Source organism: Grampus griseus (assembly GCF_964374135.1).
Source record: "Grampus griseus genome assembly, chromosome: 19".
Classification (NCBI taxonomy): domain Eukaryota; kingdom Metazoa; phylum Chordata; class Mammalia; order Artiodactyla; family Delphinidae; genus Grampus; species Grampus griseus.
In genome coordinates this window covers 18,541,167-18,558,176 of record NC_139013.1, presented here as the reverse complement: position 1 = coordinate 18,558,176, position 17,010 = coordinate 18,541,167, and the positions used below count along the sequence as shown (strand labels likewise).

The 17,010-nt window shown below is 42.3% G+C and overlaps 1 long non-coding RNA gene across 4 annotated transcripts in view; it reads right to left on the bottom strand.

Moving 5' to 3' along the window:
- LOC309837230 overlaps window positions 1-15,122 on the bottom strand; it is a 107,447-nt gene extending 92,325 nt beyond the window's left edge. For 2 of the 4 annotated variants that reach the window (XR_014298235.1, XR_014298236.1), the window contains exons 1-2: window positions 11,105-11,170; window positions 10,904-10,994 (exon numbers count right to left, since the gene is read on the bottom strand). This is a non-coding gene — a long non-coding RNA (uncharacterized lncRNA). Of the gene's footprint in view, window positions 1-10,903; window positions 10,995-11,104; window positions 11,171-12,007; window positions 12,101-15,110 lie in introns of those variants that run through there. The other 2 variants (XR_014298233.1, XR_014298234.1) reach the window with 2 other exon arrangements.
- Window positions 15,123-17,010: the final 1,888 nt, after the last annotated feature.

Here is a 17,010-nt window from a genome sequence, read left to right as displayed (position 1 = left end):
TCCACTGCCATAGCCCTGTATTAGGTTGCTAGGATGAAACTTTTTTTTTGACCACGCCATGTGGCATGCAGGATCTTAGTTCCTGACCAGGGATTGAACCCATGCCCCCTGCAGTGGAAGTGCAGAGCCCTAACCACTGGATACCAGGGAATTCCCTGGGATGAAACATTCTTAAATGTTCTATGATCATTTTAAAGACACTAAAACCATTTGTGTATTTTTCACAAGTTCTACACATTTATCAAGTAAATCAAGATTAATTGTATAATAGCAAAGATGAATTATATAATAATTTTTTTCTATATCCTTATTTAATACGCTTGACTTGTCAAAGACTGGATGGTTTGTATAAATCTTTCAGTATAATTTTGGTTTTATTGACTATAATAACCACTTTAAAATTGCTTTATATATTTAGATGCTGTTGTTTGGGGCACAAAAGTTCATGACTACTGTAGCTTCACAATAAAGTGAACCTTTTATCAAGGTAAGATGACTATATTCTATTCAATTATTTAATCTTACATTTTACTTTTTCTGGTTCTAATACTGTCAATGCAGCTCTCTTTTGGTTTATATATTATTAACATATCCCTGCTAATACCTTTATTCTTATATGTTCTCTAAAAATTTACCTCTGTGTTTCTCCTAAGTGGAAAAAACTTTCATTTCAATTTATTTTTTGATCCATGAAGGAGTTCAATCCCATTCATCCGCTCAACAAATATTTATTGAGCAACTACCATGTATTATATCTAATATTCAGAAGTGAACAGAACAAGCACGATTCAAGCTACTATAAATTTTTTGCATCTTATTTTCCCTAACTATTTAGTTATACAAACTGTTTGCTTCTTTGTTTACTTTACAAGTCATTACCTTTGAATTAAAAGAAGGGAAATAAGAAAGGTAGAAATGCAGTATTCATTCAATGTATTTTTTAAAAACTACTCTTAGCAAACTAGGAATAGATGTTTTTTAACCTGATGAAGAATACTGATTGAAAAACATGCCTACAAATGGTGATAGGTTGAAAGCTTCTCCTCTAAGATCAGGAACAAGACAAATGTATTCACTCTCACCACACCCATTCAACATAGTACTAGCCAGAGCAATTAAGTAAGAAAAAAATAAAGACATTCAAATCAGAAAGGAAAAGTAAAATTGTTTCTATTTGCAGATGATATGATCTTTTTTTAATTTTAGTTTATTTTTTATTTGTTTATTTTTGGCTGCATTGGGTCTTTGTTGCTGCGTGCGGGCTTCCTCTAGTTGCAGCGAACAGAGGCTACTCTTGTTGCAGAGCACGGGCTTCTCATTGTGGTGGCTTCTCTTGTTGTGAAGCACGGGCTCCAAGCATGTGGGATTCAGTAGTTGTGGCCTGCAGGCTCTAGAGTGCAGGCTCAGTAGTTGTGGCACACGGGCTTAGTTGCTCTGCGGCATGTGGGATCTTCCTGGACCAGGGCTTGAACCCATGTCTCCTGCATTGGCAGGCAGATTCTTAACCACTGCACCACCAGAGAAGCCTGATATGATCTTATATATAGAAAATTCTAGACTCTACCAAAAAAACTGTTAGAACTAGTCAACAAATTCAATAAAGTTGTAGGATATAAAATCAGCATAAAAATGAGTTGCATTTCTATACACTATCTGAAAAAGAAATAAAGAAAAATACCACTTACAATAGCATCAAAATTTTTAAATATTTAGGAACATATTTAACCAAGGAGGTGAAAGATCTGTACATCAAAAATTACAAGACATTGATGAAAGGAATGGAAGAAACAAATAAATGGAAAGATACCCTGTGTTCATCAATTGTAAGAGTCAATATTGTTAAAATATCTATACTAACCAAGCCATCTATAGATTCAATGCAATTCCTATTGAAATTCAAACAGTATTTTTAAAATTCTAATATTTTTATGGAACCACAGAAGACCCCAAATAGCCAAAGCAATCCTAATAAAGAACAAAGCTAGAGGCATCACAATTCCAACTTTCAAACTTTATAACTGTATTACACAGTTATAGTAACCAAAACAGTATGGCACTGGCAAAAAAAAAAAAAAAAAAAAAAAAGACCAATGCAACAGAATCAAGAGGCCAGAAATAAACTCGTGTTTATACAGTCAACTAATATTTGACAAGGGAGCCAACATGATATGATAGGGAAAGATAGTCTCTTCAATAAATGGTACTGGGATAACTGCATATGCATGTGCAAAAGAATGAAATTGGATCCCTATGTTATAACACTCACAAAAACTAACTTGAAATGGATTAAAGAGTTAAATATAAGACCTAAAACTGGAAAGCTAATAGAATAAAACATCAAGGAAAATCTCCTTGAAATTGGTTTTGGCAACAATTTTCTTTGATATGACACCAAAAGCACAAGCAACAAAAACACAAATAAACAAGTGGGACTACATCAAACTGAAAAGCTTCTTCATCACCACAGAAAAAAAAAAATCAACAAAAAGAAAAGGCAACATACAGAATGGGAGAAAATATTTGCAAACCACCTATCTGATAAGTGCTTAATATAAAAAATATATAAGGAACTCATACAACTCCATGACAAAAAAATCCCAAACAATGCAATTAAGAAATGGGCAGAGGACTTGAATATACCTTTTTCAAAAGAAGACATACAAATGGCCAACAGGTACATGAAAATGTGTTCAACATCACTAGTCATGAGGGAAATTTAAATCAAAACCACAAATATATACATACATACATAGAAACACGCCTATAGTAAATATATATTTGATGATTAAAACTGAGTATTTTTCTCCTTGAGATCATAAATAAAACAAGGATGTTCAATTTCACCACTTCTACCCAACATTTTACTGTAAGTTCTAGCTAGTGCAATAAAGCAAGAAAAATAAATAGAAGACAGCTAGATTATAAAGGAAAAAAATACCATTATTTTCTGATGACGTGATTGTGTAAAAAGAATATCCAAAAGAATCTATAGACAATTAGAATTAATAGAGAACTTAGCAAAGGTGCTGGAGATCAGGAAATAGAAAAAAACCAATTTTATTTCTGTATACCAGCAACAAACAGAGAAAATAAAAATTTAAAAATCATTAACATTTACATTAGTATCAAAGGGCAACAAATATCTAGAAATACATCTAACAGAAAATGTACAAGATTTCTCCACTGAAAACCACACAATGTTATTGAGAGAAGCTAAAGAAGTTCTAAATAAATGGAAGACTTGATTTGTAAAATCACAAATCTTCCCAAATTGTTCTATAAATTTGCTACAATACCAATCAAAATCCAAGTGTGATTCTGAGTGTGTGTAATTTTATAAGATGATTCTTAAATTCTTATGAAAAGTCAAATAGCCAAGGCAATTGGAAAGAAAAGTAAAGCTGAAGGACTCACACGGACAAATTCCTAGAAACATACACTGAACCAAGACTTAATCATAATGAAATAGAAAATTGGACCAGATTGATTACTAGACAGGAGATTGAATTAGTAATCAAAAACCTCCCAACAAAGAAAAGTCTAGGACCAAATGGCTTCACTAGTGAATTCTTCTCAAATTCTTCCAAAAAATATGAGGGAACTCTTCCAAACTCATTTTATGAGGCTAGCATTACCTTGATTAAAAAAAAAAAAAAAACAGGCAAGGACTCCACAAAAAAGAAAATTACAGGCCGATATCCCTGACAAACGTAGATGCAAAAAAATCCTCAACAAATTATTGGCAAGCCAAATTCAACAACACATTAAAATGATCATGCACCATAATCAAGGGGAATTTATTTCCAGGGATGCAAGGATTGTTCAACATCCACAAATCAGTCAGTTTGAGTATTTTTTAAATGAAGGGCACATGGGTGGTATACTTTCTAAGCTCTTTTTTCATGTTTCAAAATTGACAAGCTTGCCTCAGGAATGAGAGGTTGAGAGAATGTAGAATTGCGTTTTCAATTCAAAATACCTTTCATTATTATAAAGGCAGTACACGTACAGTGTAGAAAATTAGAAAATATAGATAAGTAAAAGAAAACAAAAACCATCATTTTTTCACTGTTAACAGCTTAGACTATGCCTTCGCAGGTCTTTTTCTATACACATACATGGATCTGTATGTTTATCAAAGTAAAATCATCCTGTGCACATTGTTTTATAACATGCTTTTATTCTGTAAATAAGTGTCCACCTTTTCATAGCATTAAATTATAATGTCATCTAGTGCCCAGGCTGCACTCAAATTTCCCTGATTTTCCTTTACAGATGGATTGCCTCAACTAAAGGCAATCCAGGTGGTTATTCCCTTAAATTACTTCTAATCTAGAAGAAGCCCCTTTTCTGAGGGTGGGTGGTTGAATGGATTGGGACAAATGCCATATCTTCTGGATTTGTTTGCTCACCTTCTTAGGTATCTTTATTAAGGCACTGTCTTTCTCCAAATCCCTGTAAGCATATCTGTTGAGCTCCTGTCATTTGGTGTTACAGAAGAAAATTCAGATAGCAATTTGATTCCCCACCTGCCTTCCTACTGCTTTCTAACTTATTTTGTCTAACCTTGAAGTTTAAAAAATGTCATGAGGTGCTATCTCCATGGGACCCTATTCAGTTAATTATGACCAGTATTCAGTGAACGCTTTCATCTAAAAGGTAAAGTTTTTATTGAGCTCAAAGATTCTTTCTTTCTTTCTTTCTTCCTTTCTTTTTCCCTTTCTTTCTTTCTTTCTTTCTTTTCTTTCTTTCTTTCTTTCTTTCTCTCTCCCTTTCTTTCTTTCTTTCTTTCTTTCTTTCTTTCTTTCTTTCTTTCTTTCTTTCTTTCTTTCTTTCTTTCTTTCTTTCTTTCTTTCTTTCTTTCTTTCTTTCTTTCTTTCATCTTGTATGTGTGTGTATCTCTATGCCATTTCCTTCTGGAATTGTTAGCATATGTAATTTGACTCTCCTGGACTTAACCCCTGAATTTATCTCTTTATTGGTCCTCTCAATCATGTTCAGCTCTTTATTCCTTTCATAGGAAACTGCCTTCTCACTCTTGGATTTGGGAATAAAGATGAGGATGGGATTCTCAGTCTTAGCACACTACCAGAAGCACAGGTATTATCAACCCCACCCAGCATGCACTGAGCTCTTCCCCTCGGCCAGGTCCTGTTTTACATGCTCTACAAGGATCACCTCAACGGATCTTCACTCAAGCCTATTAGGATGGGATCATGATTAACTCCATTTCACAGATGATGAAACTGAGATACCAAGTAGATTAGCAACTTGCCCAACCACATGGATAATCAGTAGTCAGACTGGAATCTAATTCCAGTCTCCTTCTCCCGGGCTGTCTGTGCTGTTAGGAACCTGGAAGGACACCAGGCTTCTAGCCTCTCAGTCCCATGGCATCCCCTCCCCTAGTGGGATCCTACTAAATCTCCTTCCAGGTAAGTTGCTCATTTGCATGCAGCCATCTGTGGACAGGTCTTCCCCTTGGTCTGGTGCTTTTTGCTCTATATTTCACAGAAATTTTCTCAAAACGTTGTAATATGACTGGCTGCCTTTTTCAGTTTCCAATATGAACACAGATATTTTCCTATATTTACATTCCTTTGGCTATTTGAAAGGAAACCTCATGCTGAATGCACACTTGGAGGGTTTTTTGGGTTTTATCTTCCCTATCAAAATGTGAGCTCCAGTTATTTCATCTCCTTGACCAAAAGCCTTCTGGGACTACCCCACTCATAGTGAACAACATGAAACCCGTTAACTTAGAAACCAGTCCCTCTACAAACAAGCCCAGCCTGACTTTCCAATCACAGTACTCATCACTCTTGACCCTCTTCATTTTTGGAAGAAGTCAACCTATATCTGCACTCTCCCTGCCCTGGCCTCGCACCTTGGCACCATACTGCTTTCTCCATCCTTTCCCTCATCCTATCCCCACTCCTTCCTCAGATGCTGCACAGGCATTTTGCCTCTTCACCTGCCCCCCCACACCGTGACCTCCTCTCAGTCAGGGTCCCAGCAGCAAGCAGATGGTACGCTCTGTGATTCTCCAGGGAGCGTTTACCTACAAAGGGGCCCATTACAAGGTGAGAAGTGCCTATAGGAGAACCTCAAGGGATGGAGTAGGAACCAGTGTCTGGACCTAAAGGAAGGAGCGAAGGAGAGGTCCCTGGGGTCTAGAAAGAGAATCCCGCATTGTCTTGAGAAGAGCAGAGACCTTCAGGCAACCACAGAGGGAGGAACCCAGCAGATTAAATACTCTGACCTCAGACTCCCCTCCAGTCTCCTGCCAGGGCTCCCCTCTGTCAGAACCCAACCAGAATCCAAATGACCTGGGACCCCTTGATATAATGCATACACATCTGCCTCCTGGGGCTGAGACCAGAGTAGAGAGGAAGAGTGAATGTGGGTGGGCATGTGGAGAGTCAGCTGCAGACTCTGTGATTTCCATTACTTAGCGTCTCTCCTTACCCACCAGCTCATGGGGGTGGGCACCATCCCTCTGCCTCTCTGTACCCATGTCTAATGGCAGTTCATGTGAAGCCTGGGCTCAGTGAACTCGTGTGAGTGAGGGAGCAGTAGTGACACAACCCATCCAATGGTTTTGTTATCCTAGAAGTGGGAAAGGTTGGCCTGGGTCATCTTCATTCCCCTCTTAGTCACCAATAGCATTGATCAAGGGGTGCCGGTAGGCCACAAACAGATGTTTTTCAGCATGTGCTCCAGTGCTGGGGCTGGTGTCATCTACACTGCATTCTGAGTGGGCTATCTGGCCCAAACTCCAGCATCCTTACCTCGCACCAGCAAACACCAGCAACCAGCAGCTGACTTGCGTTATTCTCTTGTTCATTTGTTGACGCCTGCGTTCATTTATCTGTTAAGCATTCATTAAGCACCTACAGTGTATAGCAAGGGTTTCAAACTTATGTGCCTATAGAGGCCAGGCAGAGAAAGTAAGCAAAAGCAGCAGCCCTGGTTTAAGGAAATAGAGAGCAGTGCCCCTTTAAAGAAGGTGGCTCCACCCTTTCTGCAGAAATGCACCCCCATATTGCTTTATCTTCCTCTCCCTTTCTTTTTATTTTCACAGAGAAGACAGATTTCCAGCTTGATATGAAGTCTTTTTAATTTATTTTTTATTTTATATTGGGGGTATAGTTGATTTACAATGTTGCATTAGTTTCAGGTGTACAGCAAAGTGATTCAGTTATACATATATCCATTCTTTTATTCTGAAGTCTTTTTAAATGCCATCTATCAATTTTGTTTGTTTTCTGATTGTTTCCCTGTAGGCACCAGTTTATACCCTCTGATGTTCAGGGAACCAGAGACCAGATACCATGATACATGGAAGGACCCTACTCCCCACAAGTAACTCTAAGACAATGTGGGAAAAAAAGTGTCTAAAGAGAGGTAGAGAGAACACGTCATGGGAAAAATTCTTCACGCTGCTGGTGTCAAATCTCCCCATGACCAACCCACCCATGCAGCCTTGGCTCAATTGTGTCCCGACTTGGAAACTCGACTTTGGAAACACAACGTGTGAGGCTTTGTGATTTTGATTAGAATGACATCACTATGGGACAGCCACATTCTTTCCCAAGACCAAAAAGTCCCTCTCAACAAAGGGTGAAAGAAAACCATTGTTTACTTATGCTCCATTCTTCTTAATTTCTGATATTCTTTTAGACTACTGCCAAGTCCAAATGAAAAGTTGTTCTGATGTAATAACTATAGACTTTGATCTGAACTCACCAAAGCCATTGTGAAGAATTTCAGAGCAGAACCCCTTGAGTAACGAGTCATCAAATGAATGGGAGCCTTGACTTTTTTTTAAACTTTACCAGGAAGTTGGTCTTAAGAGTGAAAATGAGCTTTTCCCCAGAAGTAAACACTTGTCACAAACACTTAAAATGACATTTTCTCTAACACTTTTTTCCTTATAAGGAGCATGGATTTCACACCTGGGAGCGGATGCATTACTGTCTCTGCCCTTTGATCATGGCCTTGGCTTCACACAGATAAACTTGGGACCAACTCCTTGATCTCACTACTCCGGGTCTGTAATTTCGGTAGGTCTTCCACGTTTCCTGGGGCAACACCTAAAATGCCTGCTGCTCTAAACCCCTTACTGGCCTGGGGTGGTTGTATAACTTGTCACACCCACTGGATCACTTGCAGGTTGAAAGGGCCATCGTTTGACCAGGAAAACAAGCATTAGCCTTGACTGTCCTGGGCCAGTTGTGCTGTAAGGCCGTCCTACCTGAAGAAAAGTGGGAGAGGCTCAATATGATGGAGACCCCTTCACACAGGATCACTATGCAGGAAAAAGGGCGGGGAATGATTAGTCATGGGTGGGCTGGCAGTGGCCTCAGGTACCCCCACTCCAGAGAAAGCAGAATAATTGCAAAGTCATGGAGACCGGGCTTGGCACCCCAATATGTGTGGGAACCCTCATCAGACTGCTGACATCCTTCTCTCCCTACAGTTTCCCTACAGGGTGACCTGAAACCCACTTGTACAGCAATATTTATGGTCTCTGTCTCTCTGTCTCTCTCTCACATGTGCTTTTTGACACTAACACGATGAATTATAGACTGTATCTAGTCTTTCCAGAAGTTTCCGTGTCAACTAATGATCTGGGCAAGGAGACGGCTGGGGAATTCTTAACCAGCTAAGAAAATGACAGCTCACCATATGGGCCACGCTCCTGAGGGCCCTGGCTGGGAATGCCTGGCCACATTTGGCATATTGCCTTTTGATTCTCAGTGTCTACAATGTTCAGATATGGATAAAATAGTAATATTATTATTCACGTCATAATAGATGCTAAGAATATTGGCTATCACGCATTAAGCACCGTTCTGGACAAGCATCATACTAGGCATCTATACGTATAATACTGTCCAAACCTTATGATCCTATAAAGAAGACATATTTACCTCTGTTCTACAGATGAGGGCACTGAGGCTCAGAGAGGTTAACTGTCTTGCACACAGGTGGGCTCAGCGTTGGTGTTGACTTCCCCCAGAATCTGCCAAAAAGTGATAAATCCCAAGCCCTATCTTTGCCTTAAAAAAATTAAGTTTGTGTCTTAAGCAGTCTTGCAAATCACTCTTCCTAATTGTCAAAGTTTATATAGGAGGCTAGTACATAGGATTATGTCATTCCCTCCCCAAACACTGGGGGGCAAGGTGGCAAATGAGTATACCCTAAAGACAATAGCGTTTTTCTTCTGCCATCACATGAGTGGGCCCTTACAAGTGTCCCATTTACTCACCAAGACTTTGCTGGCTACTTTATAAGTGTAAAACTAAGAAATACAGCACAGGAAACAATATTTTGAGCACATTTAAATTGGGATAATAATGAGAATTGGTCCACTGCACGTTTCAGCGTGTTTGCGAGCTGCAAGAGCCCTCCTCAACCCCTCTGCTGACACTGTGTGCCTGAGGGCTAGCCACGTGCTTGGGTCACAACTGCTGAGCCCCCAGAAGGAACGGTTCCCCAGGCACTGGCAGCTGGAAAGAACCAAGTGCCTGTGAGAAGAACCTGGATGAGAATTCTCAGCAAGATTTTCTCTATTTCCTTTCCCTTCCTCTCTGAACCAGGGATTCTATGGGGTGAGTGTTCATGGCCGATGCTCTCTACCCAACGTGCGCCCGCAGCTTAGCAATGGACGCAGTGGCTTGCAAGATCAGTGACGATAAACACAGGGCAGAACTGACTGATCCCCGGCGTGAGTCAACGTGGATGTTTCATCCCTCCATTCTGAGCACAAAGGGTGCTTAAAACTTTAATGAATTGAACTCTATGAGTAAGGGATGTTAATCATTTTAATTACCCAGCAGCTTGAAATCAGATATAACAGTCCAACAATGTATCTTTAAACGAATACAACCCTGTCCTATAAAAAATCCCTTCCAAACCCATTCTAATAATTTCTATTTATCTTTTCTGACGTTAACTGTTATCCAGCCCAGCCGGCCAACAGACAGCCTCCCCCTCACATTTCGTTTAAAGGCAATGCCGTCTAGTTTCTCAACATCACTAGCATCCCCCTGGTGGGCAGAGAGCAAGGCGGTGGCACTGGTCACACTTCACTGCTGTATCTCCTATGACAGGGAGGGATGCTGTGCTTCAATCCAGGCCAGCCTGGCAGAGGGGAAGGTGGCCGCAGAGATCTCCCCCTGCTGCCGAGAAACACCAAAGGGCCCCTCCATGTGACTTGCTAACAGCATGAAGGGGCAGACAAATAGATTTTCCTCTATATTTATAACCAGCATCATTCTTCCTTCTAAGGCATTCGGTGCAGGTAGCTGTTTTATATGAAATGAACAATCTTTATAGACGTACCAGAGCCATAACAAGGCTGATTTTCAGCGAAGCTGAGGTATATAACTCTTACCGAATTGTCAGGCTCCTTGCTCAACAAATCAAGCCTAACTTATGATGTTTGCAGTGTAATTTTTATTCCTGTTTGACTAGCCAACTACCCGGTGGTAATAGGATGTTAGGAAAGGGCAGTGGTGATGTTTGTGCATGCCGTGATTGATAGGCCGGTTCAGTATTTTTCATTTATATCTCCGGATTCCAAATCAGTTAAGTTTAGGAAAAATGAAACAAAGTGGCAAGAAAAATGTTTGCAGATTGCAGACCGGCGCTCCCGCAGATCTGAGTTCAGCCCACATCTGCCGGGATTGTCTGGAAACATTAAGATATCTAAATGGAAATCAATACTATATGTGCTAGGCATTTACTACCAGGAACAAGCATCAAGAGACTTGAGCTAATCAGACTTCCAGCCTGTGCCTCCACCATAGACTCAACCTCAGGGGTGTCCTAATTGCCCAGACTAATCATAGAAGAGTTAAATTTATAACCGAGAAAGACATCTTGTTTTTCTTACCAGTCATCATTTAGGAGCGGGAAGGTTCACCTGTGAGGTGGGTGCCAGATGTACGGTGGGAAGCCCCATGCACGGGAGGATGTCTCCTCACCTGTCAGAGGAGAGAGAAGACGGATTTACCATCAGCCGTAAAACCAGTCAGCCTCCGGGTGGGAGAGACGTGCACCAGCTCACAGACGAGCTGCAAGTTTTCTCACTTACAGGCTCTCTACTTAACCCCGTGTTCTGGAACATGAAAGGAGAGGGCCGTGCATCCACAAGGCCCCTGCACGCTTTGATCCCCACCCCGGTTTTTTACTCTAAGGAAATAGCGCAGGAAAGCAAGTAGCGTTAAGTGATGTTAAAAATATATGCCTCTGTTTTTCCCCCGAGTTCCACTCTCAGCTTTCATCCCTTGGAATCTCCAGAGGAGCTAATATCACTTTAAGACATGCATCTCCCTAATATACTGTACAAACAAGTCACCAATATTATTCACACTCCAACAAACTACAAAGTCACACAATAGCTATTGGATGAGCCCGCACTATACTGCTGAAAAACCATAATGTATCAGGGGACTGTATTCCTAATATTTGCATTCTAGATGCCAACTGTGAGCATATTTTATACTATTTTCAACAAATTACACCAAAATATGCAAAATGTTTATACGGCTCCATCTTCTATTTTTGGCTCCGGTATATTTGCAACTTAATAGTCCTTCAGAGATTTGTTTGTCTCCTCGGGAGAAATAGGAAAGTGGAAAATGCAAAGAAAGAGAACCAGAGAGAGGGAGAAGAAAAAAAAAAAAGGATATGCTTTGTTTGTGCAACAAGTCGAGTTCTGCAAGTTTTTCGTAAAAGAGCAGAGCCAGCTGTCCTGCAGGCCCTTCTTCAACGAGAAATTTAATAACGTTATTTGGATTCTTTGTGCCCTGGATTTCAGATGTATTTTTAATGCGTGTGTCTTAAAACAAAACAACCATTGTCAAATACTGTACTCTCTTCTCACCAGTTTAAATGGTTTCCGAGACAGCAGAATTCTGGGAGCATCATAAAGGTTGTGATCAATGAAAGCTTGTGCCTTGCATCCTGTGGCCTCCCAAGGATGCTGTGCCCTTACCAGGGAAGGTTTGTCAGTGCTCCTCCCGGAAAAGGTGTCTCTGGTCTTCGCAACGTGAACCCTGAAAGCCTCTTGCCTTCTGTGCCTTTGTCCCTGCTTCCATGCTCACACAGCTGGGCACAAGGACATAGCTTTCTTGTCTGCAGCCCGGTGAGAGGGCCATCCCTGATCGCCCTATGTCCGTGTAGCATTAGGGCTGATATGCTGGAGCAGAAGCCAGGATGCAGGCATTGAAAAGAATTCTGGGTCAGGGAGGGCAACAGTTTCCAGCTGCTGGATTACAAAACCGAGTCTGAAAGTTTTCAATCCAGCTTCTCTGTTAGAAAAGCTGAGAAAGAAAGACAGAAAGGTAGGGAGGAAGGGAGGAAGGAAGGAAGGAAGGAAGGGAAAGAAAGAGGGGGAAGGAGGGAGGGAGAGAGAAAGAAGGATAGAAAGAAAGGAATATCTAATATTTCTAGGAATTGGGCCTCATGCCCTTGTTCTCTAACTAGACCAACCTCTCCTAAGAATACTGAAGCTTCAGCCAAATTCATTACTTGGCCAAAAATAATAAAGTCAGAGGAAGAAATATTTAAATGAATAAATCCATATTCCTTGCCAGCCTTCACCTAAATAAACAGGAAGTAAAATGCCTCCCAAGTCTTTGTACTCACAGTGGGTCCCCAAAATGTTTTTGTAGGCTGGATAAACCGATGATACACGGGTGGATGAACGGGGAAGACTGTTCCGTTGGACACAGACCCAGAAGAGGTAAAACAACATCCTTCAAATGGAGAGACCAAGGAGGAAGTGATTCTCAGAACATGCCAGGCTGCGGGCTGGCAGGTTCACCTCCCAAAATGCTGTGCTGCTTGGCACCAAGCCCTGGGTCAGAGGACAGAGGCAGCCAGATCCTAATCTGCCTGGAGGACAACGTCCAACAGCTCCCGAGCCCTGAGCAGAATGACTCCCCACGTACTCATCAGTCAGACGGAGGCTGTTAGAAGAACAGGCTTGATGGGCCCAGGCCCCGCTCAGGATGCAAAGACTTCTCCACCCCAATCCCCCCTCCACAGTCCTCCCCTGACCTGCTCGTGTGGCCAGGTTCCTCATGCACAAGGGCTGCTGTGCAATAGCCTGAGTGATGGAGAAATTTCCTGGGTCTCAGCAGAGGGAAGCCTGCTAGAGGCAGAGAAGCAAGGCAGGGCCACGAGCACAGAAAAGTCGACGGGGCTGGGGAGCCCCAGCTAACCAAGCAATAATAGAATTCCTGCTTATGGACAGTTCATCACATGCCAGGGGCCAGTCTTGTTGCTGTGCATGCGGGAACTCAGTGTCATTCTCACCACTGCCCTGTGAGGGGGTTCCATGGTTATCCTGCAGGGGAATTAGGTAATTTGGCCAGAATCTCAGAGCTGAGAGCGGTCAGCAGGGAGTCCATGCCATGACCCCCTAGTGCTCTGTTGCTGAAGGCAGTGTCTGGGCGCCCAAGGATAAAGGCCATCACAAGGAGATAAGGTGACAGAGGGTGACCCAAGATGCAAATTGGACTACCTTTATATTACTTATAGAATGATAATAATAATGATGAAATGAGTCCATGCCAAGCAAAAAGCTTGAAAACGGATGCTCAGCCAGAGCGGTGGTTCAGTAACGAGCTTCATGGAGAGGGAGGCCCAAATGGAAATGCAATTAGAATGGTTATAAGACAGACATTCGAGGGCTTTCAGCGGTGTGATTCGCTGGACGCTGGCCCCCAGTCGGACGCTGGCCCCCAGTCGGACACTGGGGAAAGTCATTGCATTCGATTACCAAGGCTTCGGCTTCATTTCGCCAATATTCAAAAGGCTGTGATCGCACTGTCATCTCACAGTTAGAAAACCAGAAGGACAGGCACCGCCAGAGCCTGCTGCCCGGCGGCCTGGTCCTGCTCGTGGACCAGCTGTGCCCCTCAAGCACCACCGCCAGCCCCAGCGGAGTGGACCCTCCTCGGTCCCACTTCCCACCAGACCCCAGACACAGGGAGCATTTGTAAAGTGCCCCTTCCCTCGTCTGGTGGTTCCAGAGGGAAGGGGCAAGAGAGCAGGGGACAGAGAGGGAGGACTGAGTCAGGAGCAGGACATGGCTTGTTGAATCCTAATAAATCAGAGTGTCCCCAGTAGGTAGAAGCAACAGGGGACCGCATGCTAGCCAAGCTGCACACTGACCCAAGGCAGAGCTCACAGAGAAATGACGTCCTCTTCAGCAGACTCCTGGAGAGATGGTCTGCATTTCTTGTGACAAATTAGAAGTGCCCTGAATGCAACCATTCCTCAGAAAATAGGCCTGATGTAGCAACGCGTAAGCTGCCATTATCTTGCTGCATAAAAAGACCATTGAAGCGGGGCAGCCTTTAGAACACTGGCCCATTGGAGGCAGCATTTCTGAAAAATTACCCCCTCGACCGCCACCTAAACCAGTCACTACCCAAGGGAGAAGCCTCATTTACAACCGAGAAGACCGAGCAGGCTTCCATCAGAGGAAAGGCGTTGTTAGTTCGTCTTTGTTTTCTGTGAGAGTTTACTGCTTCCCTGGAGTCCCCAGTCCGGGGGAATGTTCATCCAGGACGCAGGAAATCTGCTTACCTGCCCTTATAGATCTATTGTTTGATATAAACTGCACACTCTGAGCTCTTCAGGACTTTGCTATCCACAAAGCCTGGCTCTAACCAAGCAAAACCTTTTGCCATGAGTTTTAGAAACTATTTTGAAATTTTAGAAAGTATTGCTTTTTTTGTCCTTTGGTTTTGCACTGGCAATCTTTTCTGGAAACACGGTGGTAGGATGCCTGAGCTTGAGGGAGGGCTGGGCAGGGGCTGGGGGTAAGGAAAGGAGGGATGGAAACAAACTTGATTAAAATCTCAGAATTTAACCCCACAATTCTCAGAATTTTACCCCACAATTCTCCCCAATTCTGGATGGGATACCACTGACTCCATTCACAACTTAATTCAATGCTTTCTCCCCAGAGGGGTTTCCTGATCATCTGATGAAGAACAACCCCATCAGCCTCTACCCTTCCCCTTCCTCTGCTGCATTTTTCATCTCAGCGTCTGTTTCTCTGAGATATTACAATATGAACTCACTTGTTATTATTTCTTGCTCCACGCCCAGCATTGGAATGGAAGCTCCATGAGAGAAAGGACTTTGGCTCATTCACTGCGGGTTCTCAGTACCTAGAACAATACATGGCACATAGCAATGGTTCTATTAATACTTGTGAGTCAATAAGCAAATGAATAGACCTCGGGAACAGGACACTGTCAACTCCCAGGCTCACACAAGGCAAAGAGGTGATACTTGTCACCAAAGGACACCTCCTGCAATCCTGTGTCTGGTGGAAAGAATCCAGATTCAAACTCAGAACTTACTTGCAAACAGCATTGCTTGTGACATAGCCCTGTGCAGCCAATCCAGTGTCCGGTTGAGGCAGCTTCTGGCTGTGCTCATTCTATCAAATTCCAGAGTCAAGGCTGATTTGGAAAACAAATCAGTCTAAAGAGATGTTGAAGGGAATGGGGAACAAGAACCACAGAGCAGCAGTGCGCTCACTTTGACGGGATGTTTAATTAGAAGCTGGATGCACTTCTATCAGGGATGCTTCGAGAGGAATTCCAAAACGAGTGGGAGGTCAGAGATTAGAATCTAAGATTCCTCCTGACTTTTCAATGTTACTGTCTATGGTAGACAGAATAATGGCTCCCAAAAACGTCCACAACCAGAAGCCCAGAAGCTGCGAATATGCTACCTTACATGGCAAAAGGGACTTTGCAGATATGGCTTAAGGATATGAATCCTGGAGATGGGGAAGTTATCCTGGATTATCCAGGTGGTCCCAAACTAACCATCTGACTTCTTGGGGAAAAAAAAAAAAGGAGGACATTTCCTGGCCTTGATCAGAGAGAAAGACAAAAGAAAGGTCAGAGAGGTGAAACTCTGTTGTCTTTGAAGATGAAGGCCATGAGCCCAGGCATGAGGGCAGCCTCTAGAAGTGGGGAAAATGCAAGGAAATGAATTTTTTCCTAAAACCTCCAAAAGGAAGGCCTGGATTTCAGTCCAGTGAGAACTGTGTTGGACTTGTGACCAACAGAACTAAAAGATAATAAATTTGAGTTGTTTAAGCTCAGACTGAGTCTGGGGTAATTTGGTATAGCAGCACGGTTTATGACTTCTTGCACAAATAAAAGAAAAATTGTTGATCAGAAAACCCTGAGTTCCAAGATTATTCCCCTTTTGACCTCCAGCATGAAATACATGAGTTCCAATGAGGTACCTTAAGCTGAGCAAAGAAGCAAGAGACCAGGGAGAACATGCCAAGTTTAGAAGGGACACTCTGACCCAAGAGAGTTCAGTAGTTAGTCCACTTAAATCCTGGAAAGTATTTTCTACTATTCTTAAATTAAAAATTTCAGAACCAGAAGGTGAACTCTTTTTCTCCTGTTAAATTGGAGAGATTTGGGTGACTCCCCTGAGTTCACAGCTCATACAATCCCATGTCATTAGAACCAGAAGGTGGAAACATCATATCAAGGTGGGGACTCGGCTGGAGAAAGAAGCTCATTAGTTCCTCTGCAGGAATCAGTCCTAATATTTCTTGTCTCAGAATAAAAGAAGAAGTCTTACTTCAGGAAGAAGACAATCCTATAAAAATCAGCCAATTTCCAGGCCACATTTGTCTGCGAAATGTATTCTCATCTCAACTCCCACCCAAGAGGCTTCAACCTGTCCATTTTGGAACCACAGCAAATATTCAACTATGTTAAATTGAAAAAGGAATAACTTACCTTGCGACTCATTTTCATTGCATACCACGTCCTATTCTATTTAATACCGTTCATAGGTCCCACACATTGGGAAACCCCAGGCTACTTCATCAAACTCTGCAGCCTCCTCAGACTGAGACCCAGATCAGGTTCAGCCCCTCCTCGTCCACATCTCCAACTGCTCTCTGTGTTCATCCTCCCTGCTCTCTAGCAAACTAACCCG